A 22,376-nucleotide genomic window follows, 5' to 3' on the forward strand; every position below is an offset into this window, starting at 1 on the left:
ATCCATAGCAACCCTATAGGACAGAGTAGAACTGCCCCATAGAATTTCCATGGTGTGCCTGGTGGATTTGAACAGCTGACTTTTTGGTTAGCAGCCACTGCTCTAAGCCACTATGCCAACAGGGCTTCTAGAACACTATATAGATCAAAAATGTATATTATATAGAACAGAGGTTAACTGTGTAGGAGCTGGCTGGGCAGGCTTCATAACGGAGTTGATATTTTAGAAGAATTTTGAAGGACCAGAGGGTTTTTTCAGGGCAAGAAAACAGGGAAGTGCATTCTAAGAAAAGGTAACAGCATGTCCCAAAGAATTCAGGCTTAAAAAACAGCATGGCGCGCTCTGAGAACTACAAGGAGTGTAGTATAGATGGAACATAGAGAAGATAACTAGTGGGGAACAAGACTAACAAGGAAGGCAAGAAACAGATCATGATGAATCGTATGTGAGTGACATGGAAAAGGCGTTTGGTCTGAGTTCCGAAGAAAATGAAGAGTCACTGGAATGAAATGAAACGAAAATGGCTGGGTTGTGGTTTTACAATGAGTTGTGCCAAGATGGAAATGGATTGGTAGTGTATGTGTATGTGCACACATGGGTGTGTACATGTTTTTAAAATCAGAGTTTTTTAGGTATAACTTACGTACAATAAAATTAATCGTCTTAAGTACAATTCAATGAGTTTTGACTGAGTTATACAGTTGCACAACTACTAGCACAGTTACAATACAGAGCATTCCCATCACCTCTCAAATTCCTTTGTGCTCCTTTATGGTCAGTCCTTTCCCACCATTCTCAGCCACTAGCAGCCACGGATTTGCTTTCTGTCACTGTAGCTTTGTCCTTCTCGCCTTCCATATAAATGGAAGCATACAGTATGCACACTTTTGTTTTGGGCTTCTTTAATTTAGCATAATGCTTTTGAGGTTCATCCATATTGTTGCATGTAGCTGTAGTCTATTCCTTTTCAGCCCTGAGTAATATTCCATTTTGTGACTATACTACAGTTCATCTATGTCCATGTACCAGTTGATAGACATTTGTTTCCAGTTGGAGACTTTATGAGTAAAGCTGCTATGATATTGAAATACAAGCCTTTGTGTGGACATAGGTTTTCTCCTCTTGGGTAAATACATAGAAGTGGAATTATTTGATCAAAGGGTAGGTTTACATTCACCTTTATAATAAACTGCTAAACTTTTGTAAATGGTTTACCGTTTTTTATTCCTATCAGCAGTGTATGAGGGTTTTAGTTTCTCAACAACACTTGATATTGTCAATCTTTTTAATTTTAGTCTTTCTAGTGAATGTAGTGTTATCTTTTTGTGGTTCTACTTTACACTTACGCAACGACTAGTGATGTTTAGAAACTTCTCGTGCCATTGTAAAGTGTCCAATCAAACCTTTGTGGCTGTTTGTCTTTATTTTTGTGTTAAAAAAAAAAAAAAAGATATATTTTGGATACAAATTCTTTATCAGATGTATATTTTGAAATATTTGCTTCCAGTCTGTGTTTTCACTTATTTTTATGATGTCTTTGGAATGCAAATTTTAGAAGTTTGAGAAAATCCAGTCGATCAGTTTTCTTCTTTTTTGACTCTTTCTTTTTGTGCCCCATCTGGTGAAAGTTTTCATAACTCAAGGTCAAAAAGATATTCTCTTAACTTTTGTTCTAGAAGTTTTATAGTTTTAGCTGTTACATTTAGGGGTATGATTCATTTTGAGTTAATTTTTGTATAAAATATGAAGTAGGGGCCAAGGAACTATTAAAACATTTTTTTTTTTCTTGATCAGTCTGGCTAGAGATTTATCCATTGCTCTTTACAAAAATGAGTTTTTTGGTTTTACTGATAATCTCTATTAATTTTTCAGTAAATGCTGGTGGCATAGTGGTTAAGAGATATGGTGCTAACCAAAAGGTCGGAGTTTGAATCCACAAGATGCTCCTTGGAAACACTGTGGGGCAGTTCTACTCTGTCCTATAACGTCGCTGTGGGTTGGAATTGACCCGACAGCAAGCGGTTTGTTTTTTGTTTTTTTAATTTCATTTGTTTTCTCCCTTTATTATTTCCCTCCTCATGCTTAGTTTGGGTTAGATTGGCTCTTTTTTTATCTCTTAATTTTTTTTCAGTCTTTTTGTTCTTTGGGCTTCATTTTGGATTGTTTCTAGTATTATGTTTTCATATTCACTGATTTTTTTTCTGCATGGTCTAATTTGCATTTAATTCCACCCAGTGTATTATTTTTATTTTTTTAACTCTAGAAGTTCCTTCTGGTCTATTTTATATCTTGTATCTCTTTCTTCATCATATTCATGTTTTTTTTTTTTTAATCTCTTTCTTCATCATATTCATGTTTTCCTCTACATACTCAAATGTATGGAACATATTTATAATAGCTGTTTCAATGCATTTATCTGTTAACTCTTTCATCTTGTCATTTCTTCATCTGTTTCTATTGGTTGATTTTTCTCTGGTTATGTGTCATTTGTTTCCTTTTTGGCAATAATTTTTATTGACTACCAGGCATTTTTGAGTTTTCTATTTTTGGAGGAATCTTGATTTCATCGTATTATTTAAATAGTGTTGATTTTGTTTGGACACATATTTAGTTATGTGGAATCAGTTTCACATCTTTAGGGCTTGCTTTTGAGATTTGCTAAGGCAGCCCCAGAGAAGCCTTTATTTTCAGGCGTGTATCCCAGGGAGCTTATATTTATATCACAATAGGGCTTAGTTGGTGTTCTCATTTGTACTGCCTTCATTATTGTGGTTTCTCCAAATCTGAGTATCATGTCCAGCATTTGGAAGATTCTTGACAAACATTTGTTGACTGGATAAACATATAAATTAATTTGTTGGTTTGGTAAGTTAAAGGAAAAGAGGCTACATATGAATTTAGTAAAAACATGTTTCAAGTTGATTTGTCAACATATAAATAAACTACAAGTAGATTATCGATTGAATATTTTAGAACAGTGTTCTAACAAGTTGACTGGTATATAATTTTGGCTAGATTAAAAAATAAAAAGGTAAAAGTTGATTAAAAATAACTAGTTATTTAAAATAGGTATCTAGGGACTGAAAAAGCTATGGGAGAGTAGAAATTGATCTTGTTGTAGTGAAGCACCAGCCTAACACTCTGTTTGTAAATGAAAACAGAGTTTTATTAAGGAATTGGGAGATTCACCAACCAAGATACACCTTAGCACCCAGGCAGGGTACAGCAGTGTTCCGAACTGTGCAGAGAGAGTGAGAATTTTATTGGGTGGAGTAAACAAAGGACTACGTGCTTGCGGGCGTAAGGGGAGTACATGGCAACAAGTTCCAAGGGAACCGTTAAACTATAGTCCTTATTAACATTATTAATTCTATTTTCCAACCTCCTGGAATGTGTTTTCCAGGACACTCTTCCTGGATCAAGCTGGGCAAACTGACAAACATGTTTTAACAAACAATTTCTCACATAAGCTAAAATCTTAACCCTTGCTCCTTTTGGGTTACAAGCAGTTAAACTTTTACAAGAAGTTAAATTGTCTTTTCAGAGCAGCAGAAGCAAAGAATTAAACACTGCAGTTTAATTCAAAATGGAGTTTAATGGAGTTTAATTTAGATCTGGGTAACCATTTTAGTTAAGTCTTGCTTTGGGGGTTTGCTTACACAATCTTCAAAGCAGAAAATCTGAATTTGAATGCAGGTTTTCTTACTTATTAACTGGGTGATCTTGGATAACTTATCAATGACTTTCAGAGGTCTGCAAACTATGGCCAAAGTGCTAGCCATCTATTTTGTGAGTAATGTTTTACTGAAACACAGCCACACCCTTTAGTTAAGTATTCTCTGTTGCAGCTTTCCCATTACTGCAGCAGAGCTGAATAGTTTCAAGAGAGATTGCATGGCCCACAAAGCTCAAAATATTTACCCTCTGGCTTTTTATCTAAAAAGTTTTCTGACCTCTGCATTAGAGCCTCAGTTTCTTCATTTGTAAAATAGAAATGATAATGCTCAGTTTTTCCCATTGGCTCATTGCCAAAATATGAACTGCGGTATAAATGAATGAAAACATTTAGCATGGTGTTTAACACGCAGCCATTGCACAATAAATGCTTGTTAAATTTGAATCTAAAAGGTATTACCCCCACACCTGAATGGTTGATTGTAAAACTAAGCTTTTTTTAACCTAATTTTAATATGGTGAAAAAAGTTATATGCCAAGTGTCAAAAAGTAAAAATTCATGTTTTCGCTTTGAAAACATCGTTATTTTTTTAGTCATCATGACTTTGTCAAACCATGTAACCTTTATGCGTCTTTGTCATAAATACTTAAGTAAAATTAGGAGTTTTAAAACACTGTGACTAATGCAGTGCTGAACTCCACAGACTTTATGCAAATAGATAGGAAGGAGTGAAAAATTAAATGGTAAGGATCACAATTTTCTTCACACAGCAGCAAACAAAAAAGCCTGCAAAAGAAGTCAAGGTTTTTGACGGCTCTTTCTTAAATGAACACTCTTAATGATCTGAGATTATTATGATTATTTCTGCACTTGATGTCTAGCAATACATTGAAGGAAAAAAGGAAAAGATAATTTGGAAGAAATAAGTAAAAATATTCTCTGTAAGGGACAGTTTCAACAGCGGCATGCTGTGTACACTGCAATTCTCAGCTGCTTGTGCTGATTATAGTAAATAGGTAAATAAGATAAAGCAAGTCATCAGGAGATTTTTCATCCTTGTAGAACTGCTTTTATTATATTGTTCTCTGCTGTGATCATCAGACTACATTGAAGTAAAATATAAGAACATTATTGCACACATTCTGTCTGGTCTTAGCAAAAAATCATTGTAGTTGTCTTGATAAATTGCTAGCTCTATGTCATGGACACTATGTGTTGAATAACTGAGGCTTGCATTTTTCCAGGGAACTTGTTGGAATGCTCAGGGCCAAATTTTTGACTCAGTTATAGCGATCATCTGGGTCTTGATGATGTGAATTTTAGCATGATTTCTAGTTCCACTTCATAACTTTTGTTTTTTCCTTTTGCTTCTGCTTTTACTTGTGTATTTTAAGCATATTTTTTTGTAACTTTGCAAGCCACAATTGATCTTTTTCTGGAACAAGCCAAACCAAACCAAACCAAACCTGCTACCATTGAGTTGATTCGGACTCATAGCTACCCTGTAGGACAGAGTAGAACTGCCCCACAGGGTTTCCAAGGCTATAACCTTTACAGAAGCAGACTGCCACAGCTTTCTCCTGCAGAGCCATGGGTGGATTCGAACCCCCAGCCTTTTGGTTAGCAGCCAAGAGCTTAACACTGTGCTGCCAGGACTTCTTTCTGGAACAAGATTGGATATAGATAAACTTGTAACAGTGAAGTAAGTGGGTAGGTAATTTCCAGTAAAGTACTAATATGTCTATTTGGTTCTCTCCTTGAAATAATTTATAAATAACACAACAAAATAAGTCCTATGTTACCACTTGATAGCTCTTATAATTTACAGTGAGGTCCTCAGCTATAGCAGCTGCTTGGATCACGCATTATAAAAAAATTTTGAGGTAATTTTGGCTGCAGGTGACTCATTGCCTTTTAAAGATAAGCCTGTGATATAAACACCAAATTCTCTTTTAAACATCAAAAAAGAAGGAATGTTTGTGGTTTATATTTAAACCATTCAGTCACATTAAGTTATTTGCTTGATAAAGATTGTCAGAATTAGTTGGATTTTAAAAAGTTATGCAAATGATACTGTAAAACACATAATACACAAAAAAGCTTATTCATTGTTTTTATTCATAAATAGGAATTTGTTGAGTCTGATGATGTATCAAATACTATTCTCAGCTCTGGGGATACAAGATAAAGCTCCTTCTTCGTGATATGTGTAAGAATACAAAAACAAAACAAAAAGAAACTCGTCCCCACTGAGTTCGCTAAGGTTGTTCCACAGCCCTGCTGTTGTACCAGGCAAGAACCTCTGCTTGTAAGAATACTTGTATCATAGTAGAGGAATTCTGAGCTAAGAAACAAATGGAATAAATTTATAGTTATATTATCATATTGATTCTGATCTATTTAATTTGGGTTTGCAAATGTATGGTATTATTAAGGAGATTTGTTATCCATCAGGAGGGAAATCATACAACCCTCGTCTGATTTTGAAGAGCTAGAGACAGGTAGATAAAAGAGACAAGGGTAAAGGCCTTATGGCATTGGACACACTATTGGCTTTGGCCCCCTAAGAGGTCATTGGTCTATAGGTGATGCCATAATGTTTTTCTTTAAGTGGGAGGCTTGCACTACTGTGGAGGGCAACTACAGAGGTAGAATGAGAAATTGAGACTGGCAAGACAAACACATCACACCTTGGAGTGGGCCAAGGCCAAAGGAATACCTATAAGCAAGATGTCAAAACACAGCTCGGGACTAAAGTCTAATCAACAGTTGTCAGAGATTAACCAAAACCAAACCAACTGAGGTTAAGTCACTTTTGACTCATGGCTACCACTGGGTATAAGAGTAGAACTGTGCTCCATAGGGTTTTCAATGACTGATTTTTCAAAAGTAGATCAGCAGGCCTTTCTTCTGAGGTACCTCTGGGTGAACTCCAACTTCTAACTTTTCAGTTATCAGCTGAGCACTTTAACCATTTGTACCATCCAGGGACTCCAGTCAGAGATTACCGGGAGTTAAAAAAGAGCTGTGGCATCCAAAATTGCTATGCTTTATAGATATAAAACTTATACTTACTCACTTGCCACCTGCTATTTCATGCCTTCCTCCCCGTGTTCAACCCCACCAAGAATTATTTTCTCCTTCATCCTTCAAAAACTCAGTGGGGCATCATCTTCTGCAGAAATCTTCCCTGGAACTCAAGGTTAAGTGAAATGCTCTTTATCAGTTGTCTGTCATACTACCCTACAGCTACCACCATCATTTCATTCGCCATACCAGAGGAGTAGCTGGACTCAAGTGGGTTTCTGCCTGTGTGTCAAGTAGTTCTGGACTTGAATTACTGGTGGAGTCAACAGGTTTAGCAAATGAAAATACAGAATGCCCAGTTAAATTTGAATTTTAGATAAACAATAATTTTTTTTTTTCTAGTATAAATATATCCCAAGCAGTATTTTATTTTACAAACCCTAATTACTAGGGGTCAGAGTCTGACTTGCTTAATTTGGGTCATGTGTCTACCCATAGTCCCATGGGTAAAGCATTTATGAAGACTGCAAGTAATGGAGGAGGAATATATCTCTAAGAGAAAATTGAGGTCTTCAGTCACAGGAAGGGACAGGAAATGTGCTGGCAAAATCTACCTACCTACACATCCTATCCATCTGTCTGTCTGTCTATCTATCATCTACCTATCCATCCCATCTGTGATGGTTAAGATCATGTGTCCACTTGGCTGGGCCATGATTCACAATGATTTGGCACTTGTGTGATATCGTGGTCACTTCCATGATGAGATTTGGTATGTGATCACCTCCATGATGGGATCTGCTGTAAGTAGCCAGTCAGTTGAAGGGGAGTTTCATTGGGCATGTGGCCTGCATTTAGAGTGGGCAGATGTCTGGCAGGGCTAGGAGGCTTTTGCTTGTTCTGGATCCTGCAACTGGCTCCTGTTTGTCTGATCTCTGCTTCTTGGGACTTGAGCTAGCAGCTTACTTGTGGTCTTGTCTGCTGATCTTGGGATTTGTTGATCTTCACAGCCTGTGAGCAACGGCCCTGCTCTCTGACCTGCCGATCTTGGGTTTGCCAGTCCCTGTGGCTACGTGAGTCAGGGATCCCTCTACCCTGATGCATACACTTGGGATGTTACAGCCTCTACAACCATGTGAGCCATTTCCTTGATATAGATCTCTCTCTATATATTTATATGCTTTACTGGTTTTGCTTCTCTAGAGAACATACCCTAAGTGACCATCAATTTAATCTATCTATATAATCCATGTATCAATTTAATCTATCATTAACCTATGTGTTTATCACTGTCTTGTTAAACATGCACAAAATAAGGGTGATACTGATAATATTTTAAAATATTGGTTAGACTGAATCAAGGTTCTATAGACTCACTGCTGTGCCACATCTTTTCTGTTTAGTTGCTGGATTGTGGGAAGGAGGTCTTGGATTTTAGTGGAGGAGCCAGGAAAGTGGCAAGGGACACTTTGGGCTCTTTGTAGCAGGTATTGATTGTTCAATACAGATGTATTTAGATATTTAAGATGGCACAAAGACTTTAGTTAAGAAAGTATTTGTTATGAATTGAATTGTGTCCCCCCCCAAAAAATATGTGTTGTAAATCATAACCCCTATACTTGTGGATATTATCCCATTTGGGAACGGGATTTTCATTGTTATGTTAATTATGCCATATAAGCATAGGGTGTTTCTTACTCCAATCACTTTTGAGATATAAAAAGAGTAGATTAGGTACAGAAGAAAAGAAGCACAAATGGAAAAAGATTAATACCATGTGAAGATCACCAAGGAACCAAGGAAGAGAAACTGAAAGAGAAAAGGGTTTTCCCCCAGAATGGACAAGAGAGAGCTTTCCCCTAGGACCCGGCACCTTGAATTTGGACTTCCAGCATCCTGAACTGTGAAAAATAAATTTGTTTGGTAAAGTCACCTAATTATGGTATTTCTGTTATAGCAGCACTAAGAAACTAAGACAGTATTGTCTTTGTTTAGAAAAATAGCTTGAGCCATTGACAGAGTGGGACAGGATGCCATTATTAAGTAATGTAGAAAGAGATAGCTAAAATATTCTGAGTAAGAAGTTAACATGAAGTTGGGTTTATACCAAGGAAGAAATCAGAGGGAAGGAGATGAAAAATGTTGAGAGAAAGAGGATGAAAGTAGTCATTCACTGGAACCTGTGGAGAAAGGTGCTAGTAAAGAATGCCTGGTGGCATGGCAGCCAAAGGACTTTTAAGCAGGAATGGTTAATATTAAAGTTTAAATTGGTGTAGGGCTAAACTAGTATATAGAATGTCTTACAAGAATTGTGTTAGGAGAAATAATATAAAAAGTATGTTCTGTGTCTGGGTTGCTACAGACAGTAGAGAAGAGATCGGTCATGGGCAATAAGATTCAAATGAGCTTGAGAGTTCGAGTGCAAACATTCAAGAATCTGTCTGGATTTGGTGTGTACAGGAGGGTAGATTTCAGCATTTTATACAGAATTTAATTAAATAACAGGGTACTGGGTAACTCTAGCTAACACTTCGGTTGTATGTATGACCTAGAAGAGAAAATTTATATTATGTAGTTGCAGCTTATATTTTAATCACCAATTTCTTCTTTCTAAGGATTGTTAATGTATCTGTTCCCAGGGGGGGCTGAATTCATCTCAGTCCTGTTCCTGGTTTCCAATATTTTCTCTTGTGTCACTCTTTTTTCATTCCAATTCATATGTTGCTCAATCTTGGGTGTCCCTCTTTCTTGTCAGTTATATAGGTTCTTTTCTGCTTTCTGTGTTTACCTGGAATCTAGCAGTTAAGGTAAAAGGGCTTTCTAAGATAGTTGTAAGATACTGTCTGCTTCTGCTATTGCAGCCGGTGCTCATAACCTTTTTATTTTATTTCTTCAATTTTCTCTTTTACATCTGCACATTCCTTATGGCACTAATAGTGCTCTGAATAGGAACCAGTTCCTCCTTTTAGGAGCATTGTGACTAAGAGCATGGACTCTTGGGTCAGACCACCTGGCTTAAAATTCTTGGCTCTACCACTTACTATCAAGTTATTAGGCCTCTCTGGGCCTCAGTGGCCCCTCATATAACAAAATAAGTAGAACTCCCTCACAGGGTTCTTATTTTTAATTGGGTCTCAAACACATAGAATTGGATCCTTGGTTCATCATCCAGTTTTATTACTGTTTCATGCAAGGTTGTTTTCTAACCATCTCTCTAAATTGCCAGCCATCTATTTCTAATAACACTATTAGTACCTAGGATACCTCTTCCAGAAGTAAAAACTAGAACACGGATAATAGCTAATATCTACATATATGCTTCTTTCCTACTCCATCTCTCTGTCACTCCCCTAACTAAGGCAACTACCATCTCGAATACAGTGCTTATCATTCCCCCACTTTCCTTGTAGTACATTTCTATTGTATCTATACATTAAAGTTTTATTTATTTATTTTTTAACTTTACCAAAGAAATGTATCATGATGTATATAATCTTTTGTGACTTATTTTGTCACTTAAAATTATATCGATAATATCCATCCATTTCTTTACGTGTAGTTGTAGTATTTTACTGTATGACTATACCATAAAACTATATTTATCCTGTCTCTTTTCAATGAGCATTTAGTTGTTTCCAGGTGTTGCTATTATACAGCTGGGCTGCTATAAACATCTTTGTGTGTGTTTTCTGGCATATATGTGCAAGAGTTTCTCTTATGCATATGTCTAAAAAACTAGGAGAAGAATTTCTGGGCTACAGGCTATGCATATGTTCAAATTTACAAGATAAGGCCAAATTACTTTTCGAAGTTATTGTACTTCTACAAGTAATGTGTCAGATACCTTGCTCATTCACATTCTTCCCAACACTTGTTACTGTCACACTTTCTAATTTTTGCAACTAAAATGGATGTAAAAGGTAGCTTATTGTGGTTTTAATTATTCCCTCACTACCAGTGAGGCTGAACAACTCTCCCTTTGTTCATGGGACATAAGTACGTTTTCTTCCAAAAGATGAGTGTTCATGGTTTCAGCACATTTGCATTATTTTGCCCTTTTCATACTGATGTCTAGGAATTCCTTATATATTATTCTACTAATCCTTCTCAAATTATCTATGTTGCGAACATCTTCTCTTGGCGTGTTAACTATTTTCTTTATTTAAAGTATTTTTGATGAAAAGAAGTTGCTTTTTTTTTTTTATATACCTAGTACATTTTTGTCTTGCTTAAGCAATCTTTTCCTAACCTGAGTCCAAAAGATACTCATCTACATTTTACACTAAAAGATTTAAAGTTTTATTTTGATAAGTAAGTCTTAAGGTATTTGGGGTTGATTTTTGGGTATGATTTAAGACTCAGTTTCATCTTTTCTTTATGGGATAACCTTTTTCTAACTGCATTTGTTGAACAGGTTTCTTACCCACCAATCTGATATGCCACCTCTTTCATACATCAAAATTCCATGTATGTGTGGTATGTCCCTGACCTTTATATTCCATTGGTCAAATTTTTCTATCTCTGCACCAGGACATGATAACTATACCTGCAAAACAAATTTGGATATATGTACCTGATATGTACCTGACATATTCTTGACCCTTCACTCTTCCATATTAATTTTGGAATCTGCTACTCCTATTAGCTCTTCTGTAATGTTTTTCAATGAAGTCCATAAATTTCCTGAGATGTGTTTTCACATCTTTTGTTGGATTTGTTATACATCCTTGATTTTTTTATTGCTATTTTCATAAGACGATTCTTCTAAATTAATTTTTCTAATTCTTATTCCTGGTATATAGGGATGAGTAGCCACCTTGCTAACTTCTTCTATTATTTCTAGTCAATTGTCTATAGATTCTTTTGCACTTCCTATGCCATCTACAAATAATGCCATTTTTTTTTTCTTTCCAGTTTTAGTTATTGTTGTTAGGTGCCATCGAGTTGGTTCCAATTCATCGTGACCCTATGTACAACATAGCAAAATACTGCCCTGTCCTGTACCATCCCCAAAATCATTGCTATGTTTGACCCCATCGTTGCAACTTCTGTGTTAATCCATCTCGTTCAGGGTGTTTCAATTTTTTGCTGACCCTCCACCTTACCAAGTATGATGTCCTTCTGCAGGGACTGGTCCTCTTAATAACATGTCCAAGGTATATGAGAAGAAATCTAGCCATCCTCCCTTCCAAGGAGTACTACGGCTGTATTTCTTCTAAGACAGATTTTTTTGTTCTTCTGGCAGTCCATAGTACATTCAATATTCTTCACCAACACCATAATTCAAAGGCATCCATTCTTCTTTGGTCTTCTTTATTCATTGCCCAGCGCTCTCATGCATATGAGGTAATTGCAAATATCAGGGCTTGGGTCAGGAGCACCTTAGTCTTCAAAGTGACATCTTTGCTTTTCAACACCTTAAAGAGGATTTTGCAGGAGATTTGCCCAATGCAATACATGGTTTGAACTCTTGACTGCTGCTTCCATGGGCGTTGATGGTAGATCAAAGTAAAATGAAATCTTTGACAACTTCAGTCTTTTCTCTGTTTATCAGAATGTTGCTTATTTTTGTTTTCTTTGTGTTGAGATGTAATCCATACTGAAGGCTGTGGTCTTTGATCTTCATCCATAAGTGCTTCAAGTCTTCTTCACTTTCAGAAAGCAAGGTTGTGTCATCTGTCTATCACAGGTTGTTAATGAGTGTTCCACCAATCCTGATGCATTGTTCTTCATATAATCCAGATGATTTGTTCAGCATACAGATTGAATAAATGTGGTGAAAGGATAGAATCTTGACGTACACCTTTCCAGATTTTAAACCATGCAGTATCCCCTTGTTCTATTTGAATGACTACCTCTTGGCCTATGTACAGGCTTGGCATGAGCACAACTAAGTGTCCAGAAATTCCCATTTTTCCCAATGTTATCCACAATTTGTTATGATCCACACTGTCAAATGCCTTTGCATAGTCAATAAAACACAGGTTAACATCTTTCTGGTATTCTCTGCTTTCAGCCAGGATCCATGTGACATCAACAATGATATCCCTCATTACATGTCCTCCTCTGAATCCAGCTTGAATTTCTGGAAGCTCCCTGTTGATGTACTGCTGCAACCATTTTTGAATTATCTTTAGCAAAATTTTACTTGCATGTGGTATTAATGATATTGTTTGATAATTTTCACATTCTGTTAGATCACGTTTCTTTGGAATGGGCACAAATATGGGTCACTTCCAGTCAGTTGGCCAGGTAGCTGTCTTCCAAATTTCTTGACTTAGACAAATGAGCACCTCCAGTGCTGCATCCACTTGTTGAAGCATCTCAACTGGTATTCCATCAATGCCTGGAGCCTTGTTTTTCAGCAATGCCTTCAGGGCAGCTTGGACTTCTTCCTTCAACACCATCAATTCTTAATGATATGCTACCTCCTGAAATGGTTAAACTTCGACCAATTCTTTTTGTACAATGACTTTGTGTATTTCTTTCATCTTCTTTTGATGCTTCCTGTATTTTTCAATATTTTGGCGGTAGAAAACTTCATAATTGCAACTCAAGGCTTGAATTTTTTCTTCAGTTCCTTCAGCTTGAGAAATGCCAAGCATGTTCTCCCTTTTGGTTTTCTAACTCCAGGTCTTTGCACATTTCACTGTAATACTTTGTTTTCTTGAGCTGCCCTTTGAAATCTTCTATTCACCTCTTTTACTTCATTTCTTCTGTTTGCTTTAGCTACTTGACATTCAAGAGAAAGTTTCAGAGTCTCTTCTGATATCCATTTTGATCTTTCCTGTCTTTTTAATAACCTTTTGCTTTCTTCATGTGTGATTTCTTGATGTTATCCCACAACTTATCTGGTCTTTGGTCATTAGTGTTCAATGCATCAAATCTATTCTTGAGATGGTCTCTAAATTCAGATGGAATATACTAAATGTCTTATTTGGCTCTCGTGGACTTGTTTTAGTTTTCTTTAGCTTCAGTTTGAACTTGTATATGAGCAATTGATGATCTGTTCTGCATTCAGCCCCTGAACTTGTTCTGACTGATGATATTGAGCTTTTCTTTTCAGCTCTTTCCACAGATATAGCCGATTTGATTCCTTCATTTTCCATCTGGTGAGGTCTATGTGTATAGTTACCATTTATGTTATTGGAAAAGATATTTGCAATGAATAAGTTATTGGTCTTGCAAAATTCTATCATGTGATCTCCAGTAGCATTCCTATCACCAAGGCTGTATTTTCTAACTACCAATCCTTCTTTGTTTCCAACTTTCACATTTTAATCACTAGTAATTATCAATGAATCTTGATTGCATGTTTGATCAATTTCAGACTGCAGAAGTTGTTAAAAGTCTTCAATTTCCTCATCTTTGGCACTGATGTGTAAATTTGAATAATGGTTGTATTAACTAGTCTTTCATGTAGGCATATGGATATTATCCTATCACTGACAGCATTGTACTTTGGGATAGATTTTGAAATATTCTTTTGATAATAAATGCAATACATTCCTCTTCAAGTGGTCATTCCTGGCATAGTAGACCACATGACTGTCCAATTCAAAATGGCCAATACCAGTCCATTTCAGCTCTATAATACCTAGTATATCAATGTTTATGTGTTTCATTTCATTTTCAATGACTTCCATTTTCCCTATATTCATAGTTCATACATTTCACTTTCTTATATTAATGGATGTTTGCACCTATTTCTTCTCATTTTGAGTCATGTTACATAAGCAAATGAAGGTCCTGAAAGCTTGACTCCATCCATGTCATTGAGGTCGACTTTACTTTGAGGCGACGGCTCTTCTCTAATGTATTTTGAGTGCCTTCCAACCTGAGGGGCTCATCTTCTGGCACTATATCAGATGATGTTCTGCTGTTATTCATAAGGTTTTTCAGTAGCTGATTTTTTTGGAAGTAGACTACCAAGTCCTTCTTCCTAGTCTGTTTTAGTTTGGAAGCTTTGCTGTAACCTGTACACCACGGGTGACCTTGCCAGTTTTTGAAATACATGTGGCATAGCTTCCAGTATCACAGCAACACTCAAGCCACCACAAAACAAACTGACAGACACGTGGTGGTCCAACCCCTTAATCTTCGATTTCTGTTTCTTGCCTTAATTTGTCTTCTCAGTTTGCCAAAAGAATGCTAAGTGAAAGTGGGGATAGTGGGCATGTTCATCTATTTTCCATTCTCCCTCAGATAAAGGTGATATTTGCTGTACAATATGTTGTTGTTTGGATACCTTCTATTAGGTTATTTTATGCAATATTTTTGGCTTGCATTCTAAACCAGATTGTCTGTGTTGAGATTAGAATCTAAGACCTATGACTTAATAGCTGGATGATCTTGGACAAGTTACTTGGCCTCTCTGCCTCAGTTTCCTTATCTATGGGATGGGGTTAAGGAAGTTCCTGCCTCAGAGCTTTATTGTAAGGGTTAATGAATGAAAAGCTCTTAAAACAGAGTCTGGCATGTTTTTATTTTGTAGCCTTTCTCTCCACCTCAGTTCAAACTTCCAAATTAGCATCCTATTGCTTTATCCTATTTCTTCTCAAACCTCTCTTATTTCCTGTCCTTATACTGATAGGGGTTCAAGTCCACACAAGGCACCCAGCCATACCTAGGCTTCTGCTGATGATATTGTCTTTCACATAAAGCTTTTTCCTCTTTCCTGCTCACTATATACAGTTTACATAATTATGAAAAATGAGCCTCTTCATTGAATTTTCCTGAACTTATCTTTGAAAAAGCATCTTCTAAACTGTTAGCAAGCAAAAAAGAGATTATGGCAATAACTTTTTTAGTGGCAGCTAGAAATGAAGTTTCTGGAGGAAAAATTTAATAGTAATTTTTTCAATGCTGCTTTATTTTGTCTTTTAAGCAAATAATTCTTCAGTGATCCTGAGTGACTTTTTAAAAATTAAAGCAGTGATTTCTTATGACGTTGATGACAGTTGTGAATAATGCACCATTCTCAATTTGTGACATATTCAAGGAAACACATCTTTATTTAATTGCTTTTCTCTGATTTCTGCAGGGTTACAATAGTTGAACTCTGAGTTCACAGATCGTTAGGCTCATAACTTTAATAATGTGAAATTGGACTACTTACTTTTTGATGCAATCCTTCTGGAATTGCAAAGTAACAAAACTCAACATTTTACCTACTTAGTGAATTTCGGTTGCCAGTAAAAAACTTTGCATTTTTCCTTAGTCCTAGTCATGGAATCTTTTAATATTCTCCGTGGTGATCAAGTCAGGTTGTAATTCATAGAATTCTAGGTCGGCTGCATGAGCAGAAAAATTCGCAGCTATAAAGAAAGTTTATAGAAAGTTAAGTTTATAAAGGAAGCTATAAAGAAAACCCCTCTAGAGAATTAGAACCTCATATATTTCAGCCAAAAGGAAGTAAATCTGTGTTTGTGGAATAGCACACTGTACTTAGTGTACCATTTAAGTAAACATTTTTTACGTAACTTTTTTTTTTTAATTGCTTTTATCAATCAAATGCCTGGTTTTATAGATTTTTTTTTTCCTGCTTGTTTGAATTTAGCTGATTGTTTAAATTAATCAAATCTATCAGGTGTTGCGAGATTAGTGAACCAAAAGTTCCTGAATGTATTGGGATACTTCCTTGGGGGCATGCATTCATTCACTCAATACTTATTTATTAAACACCTGCTACATGTCAGGGATAGATATTGGAGATAGAGATAGAGATAAACAAAACAAAAGGTATCTGTTCAAGAGTTTATGTTCTAGTAAGGGAGATGAGAAATAAGCAAATAAACAAGTAATTATATATTATCACGGGATAAATAGTACTAGAAAAATAAGACAACGTAAACGGTTAGAGTGGAGAAGGGGCTTTTTTGTTTTAGATGAGAAGTTCAGGTAAAAAAAACTTCCTGAGCAAGGGATATTTGCACAGAGATCAGAATAGGGTGAGTGAGAAATATGTAAAAATTTCTCGAGAAGTGTGTTCTAGGCAAAAGAATAGTAGTGGGAAAATTCCCTAAAGCAAAAGAGTGCTTGGCATATTCCAGAAACAAGAATGCGGTCAGTATGTCCAAGGAGACACAGGGGAGGCAGATATTGATAGAAAATGAGAGGCCAGATCACACAGGACTTTGTGTGCCTTGGCTGGGACTGTGGTTTTCATGTGAAGCCACTGGAAATTTTTGAGTAAGGGTGTGACGTGATCTGATTTTATGCCTTAAAAAGATTCTTCTGGTTGTGAAGTAGAAAAATACATGGCAGGTCAGAGTGGAGGAGGATGTAGGATAACAATAGTGTTATTTTTCTTAAGGCTTCTGTGGTCAAATTTTAGAAACACTACATTAAACAAAGGTAAATATTAAGAGACTTTTAAGAGCCTTGATATATTGATGTATCTTGTGTATCTCAAACAGTGTGATAGAATATGCAATATGGCTCAAATTTTATCACAGAAATCTTTTTTTCAGGGGCTCTTTTAAGGGATAGTGGTCCCTGAATCTCAATTAGGGCAGTGCTGGTATAGATACCACCTAAACCATCTGTTATGTATTGAGATGTGTCCCCCAAAAATGTGTGTCAACTTGGCTAGGCCATGATTCCCAGTACTGTGTGATTTTCCACCATTTTGTGATCTGATGTGATTATCCTCTGTGTTGTAAATCCTAACCTCTATGATGTTAATGAGGCAGGATTAGAGGCAGTTTTATTAATGAGGCGGGACTCAATCTACAGGATTAGGTTGTATGTTGAGTCAATCTCTTTTGAGATACAAAGAGAATCAAGCAGAGAGGAGAGGGACCTCTCACCACCAAAAATGAAGAATAAGGAGGAGAGTGTGTCCTTTGGACTCAGGGCCCTTGTGCTGAGAAGCTCCTAGACCAGAGGAAGATTGATGACAAGGACCTTCTCCAGAGCTGATAGAGAGAGAAAGCCTTCCCCTGGTGGTTACAAACTGAATCAGACTTCTAGCCTCCTAGAATATGACAGAATAAATTTCTGTTTGTTAAAGCCATCTACTTGTGGTATTTCTGTTATAGCAGCACTAGATAACTAAGATATCACCTACATTCTGAAAAACATAAACATTTTCAAACAGAGCTGAGAGGGAAGTGTTCTGTCAGAGCTGCTCATAATTTCTTCTGTGACCTTAATTCCTGACCCTGCTGAAATTTTGTCCTGCAGCTTTGGTCTAGGTCTGTTAGTGTCCAGACTTTGATTAGATACACACTAGAGGAAACAGGTACATAGCAGAGTCTTGTACCTCACTTGGAAGATGAGTCAGGCTTTTTACAGAATACTAGTTTTTAATGGATAGGAGAACACTGGGTTTTTCAAGAGAAATGTTATGCCCTTTGGGTAGAATGTTACCCTGGAGACAAAGTTATTCACGCTAGAAACTATGCCCATTATTTTAAAAGTGGTTCTATAGCTAATAGATGCAGTGTAGTCATGGAAACCTTAGGTTTTTCTTACTCTTATGACATGACATGTGTGTTTCTTAATTATCAATAGAAGCAAACTTAACATGAAACTCTATCGTTAGTCATCACAGTTGAATGCCCCTGAACAGACACTGACTAATTTCCTGCTAATCTTTCTCTATCACTTTGCTATATTAAAATGTTTTAAAGGTTAATCATCAAATCTTTGGGGGAAAAAAAGCTTTCAAAAGGCTAAGTTTCCAAATTAGGTATTATGTTCTTATCCTATTCAAAAACTTTTGCTTAAAATGATTTGTTTTGTAGTGGAATTTGGTCACTTGGAACACTAAATGGAGGAAGAGATGTACAAGGGTCAGAGTGAAATAACTGTCGTTGTTGGCCCAGGGAGGCTTCTTGAATTTCCTTGGGAAAGAGGACAGAAATTGGAGCCAATGGAGTAGACTTCATGATATAGTGCAAGAGTTTTGGAATCAAAGACTCTGTGGCTGCATTCCAACTTTGTCATTTCCTTGATGTGTGGCTACTGGTGGGTTATTTACATATTTGAGTCTCCATTTTCTTTTCTGATAAGGATATGGTTAGTTTTGATGCAAACATTTAGCTAGTGCATAGTCTAAGTACTTGGCTATCATGAATCTGGGACTTGACAAAAATCAAGCTAGCTGATGAGAGGCAAAATGTAGAGTAATTCTCATTTCCACCATATTATTTTTATTTCAAACATCAGCTTCCCTGATAATAATCAAAAAGTTTAAATTGACAATTTGGTTGTAGGATTAGAAGTCCTAAGTGTTTCCAAGCATTTTTAACCATGGTCCATATTCACCTCTCGAGTTCAGCCATACAGAGCCAAGGACTACAATAGGGTTCGAGCATATCCAAGGATGTGAGCATCCTAATTTGCTTGGGTACACATATAGCAATTACCAATGGAAGAAAAATGGAGACTAACAGGAAATGAGAACACATCTGTTTGGAGGCCCAGCTACCTGATATGTTAGCTTTGGCAACTCTTGTATGCTTTGTCCTGCCAATGAAGCTGCTGTCAGGGAAATTGAAATACTGACCTCATATGGCTAGAATCAGCACCAGTAACGCCACTGTACATATTAGGCCTTCAAAACAGTTTCAGAGGTTGATGTGGAGCTTAACTTGGCAGCCCTTAGCCACATAGATCATTGCCTATAATGGGAATTGTGCATGTTTAGAATTCAGCTGATTTATTTTGAAAATGTTCATAGCTTAGAGCTCTAGGACTTGTGTACATACAGAAAATAAATTCAACATTTAAACTAAATGCTGCAACTTTCAAATAACCAGGAAAAGGGGTGCTGGAATGTCAGCATCCAAACATTATGCTACAGATGCTGACGGTCACAAAAATTTTATTAAAGGGAAAAATGAAGATCAGAGAATAAGGGGCAAGGAAAGGGCCTTCAGAAACTGTCTTTTCGATCTTTCTTTGAGAAGATGGATGATCCACAAGTAAAGTCCCGTTGCTGACCATCTTCCTCATAAAGAGAATGACAGGAGGAATTGAAGGATGCAGAGCTGATGTTTAGGAGCTTGGCTGCTAATCAAAAGGTTGGCAGTTTGAATCCACCAGCCGCTCCTTGGAAACCCTAAGGGGGCAGTTCTACTCTGCTATATAGGGTTGCTATGAATCAGAATCGACTGGACAGCAACGGGTTTGGTTTGGTTTTTGGTTTCCCTTCAAAACCAGCTATGTAGGATTTTATTCTCTTTGTATATTTTAGTTGTAACAATATCAAGAGACACTGTTTATAATGTAGAAAGTCTGGGATTTAATGAAGTTTAATTTAACAAAAGATCTTGTACAATCCTCTGGAGCTACTCTTGAACATAGTGGTGAGAGTATTGAACTGGCCTGAGGACAAAAGCTATTATTAAAATGGTTCATGTACATTAGCAGTGGGTTATGTGATCTTTCAAGATGGCAGGCATAAGTAGGAAATGATTTTCTCTTGTTTTAAATAGAAATATGCTCAACATTTTGGATTATCTTCCAGGCCTCAAATACTAGAGACTCTCAACACTGATCAAGAAACTAGCTAATGTCAGAGCTGGGATTTTAATCTCCTGATTCCAAGACCAGCATTATTTCCTGTTGGTATGCTGGTATCAACGACATTCAATAAGGAACATTTTCTTTTTTTTACTTTTTTCCCAGCACTCAACTATGCTAATATGGTCTTGGAAATCCACGTTATGATGAATCCTCTCAGGCAAAATAGTACCATCTCCAGTTACATATTTTAATAAAAGAATAACTAAATTTGTCATCATAAAACCTACTATTGAGCTCTTTGCCTCTAAAAGCTAAGTAGCCTTGGCAAACCTCAATCTCTGAGCTATTGTTAAGTCATCTATGAAATGGGCATTGTAATACCTGCCAGGTCAACTCTCCCATCTATCCTCAGTACTAGATTATAAATTCTTTAGGTTTAGGGACTGTATCTTTGTGTTCCCAGAAGAATACCCAGCACTAATAGAGGAACTCATTCTTTTTTGAATTAATGACGTTAAAATATATTAATCACTATAAAAGTAACTTGGAAACTGAAAAGACAATTGAAGGTAATTATATATTTTTTCAAATAAATTTTTAATTTTGGAACAGTGTTAGATTTACAGAAAAATTTCAGAGATAGCACACAGAGTTCCCATACACCCCACACCCAATTTCTCAACATCTTACCTCAGAATGGTTCATGTGTTATAATTAATGAGCCAACATTGAAGATTATTATTAATGTAAGTCCAGACTTTATTCAGGTTTCCTTAGTTTTTACCTAATGTCCTGTTTCTCTTCCAGGATCTCATGCCGCTTACTGCATTACATTTAGTTGTCATGCCTCCTTAGGCTCTCCTTAACTGTGACAGTTTCTAAGACTTTCTTTGTTTTTGATGACTTTGATAGTTTTGAGGCGCACTGGCCAGGCATTTTGTAGAATGTTCCCCAACTGGGATTTGTTTGATGTTTTTCTCATGATTAGGGTTATAGGCTTTGGAGAGGAAGACCGCAATGGTAAACTGCTGTTTTCATCACATAGTGTCAAGAGTATATATTATCAACGTGACACATCACTGTTAGTGTTAATCTTGATCACCTGGCTGAGGTAGTGTTTGTCAGGTTTCGCCACTAAAAATTTACCATCTTTTTTATCCCTTTCTGGACTGTACTCTTTGTAAAGAAGTCACCATTCAAAGCCCAGACTTAAGAAGAGGGTAGGTATATTTCATCTATATAAATTATTTGAAATTCTTCTGCATGGGAAATTTGTCTATTTTCCCACATTTATTATTTATTCAAATATTTATTTATATCTGTATGGCCTCATGGATATTTACTTTATACTTTGGGCTATGATGCAAAACTACTGTATTTATTTTGTAACTCAAATGTAATTATGGATTTTTACCACAGTTATTATTACCAGGCAGAATGCATAGTGGATGAGTATCCTGTTGAATTCCCTTCAGTAATCACAAAAGAGATTGTAAGGTTCAAGATTTGTGCTGTTTTGCTCACCTGTGCACTCTCAGAGCCTAGGGCTTGGCTCATGTCATGTGTCCAATACTGGTTGAATTAATATCTGAAATTGGGTTACAAATGGCATCAGTTATAAAGATTATGGCTAAACAGATTAGTTGCTTCAGGATTTATATCCAGGATGATAAATGTTAGATGCACGTAGAAACAACTTGCGAATTTATCATTGGACTCCTGAATGTTCTCCTCTACACCACATCCTCCCGTCTCTTAGAATAACCACAGCTGGAGCAGAAAATGTTATTCTCCGGTGAGCTTTTGCTGTGGGGACCAAAGAGAAATGTTCATATTGAGGAGGCTCATGTATTTCATGAAATTCTCCGTTAACACAAAATGTCCAGTAGAGTTCTCCCTAGTCGAGTTCTGAAGTGCAGTGTGATCACATGGCTGAAATAGCAAGCAGCCTGACAGAAGAAAGTAAATTCCTGCTTCTTATCAGCCTTCAAAACTCCCTGCATCTATCAGTTAAAAGCGTTCAGTCTGAGTTTGGAGTGAGAGCATTTGACTGTGCACCCTGCATCCCTGATAAGAAAATGAGCCTTGAAGTCTCAACTGATGCCAGCTAGTGCAACACGGCCGTTATGTTAAGTGGAGTCCTTTCCTCTGGTGGTGGTGCCCCACACTGGATATTCGTCTACAACCAGGGACAAGT

Source organism: Elephas maximus, chromosome 15 (assembly GCF_024166365.1).
Source record: "Elephas maximus indicus isolate mEleMax1 chromosome 15, mEleMax1 primary haplotype, whole genome shotgun sequence".
NCBI classification, from domain to species: domain Eukaryota; kingdom Metazoa; phylum Chordata; class Mammalia; order Proboscidea; family Elephantidae; genus Elephas; species Elephas maximus.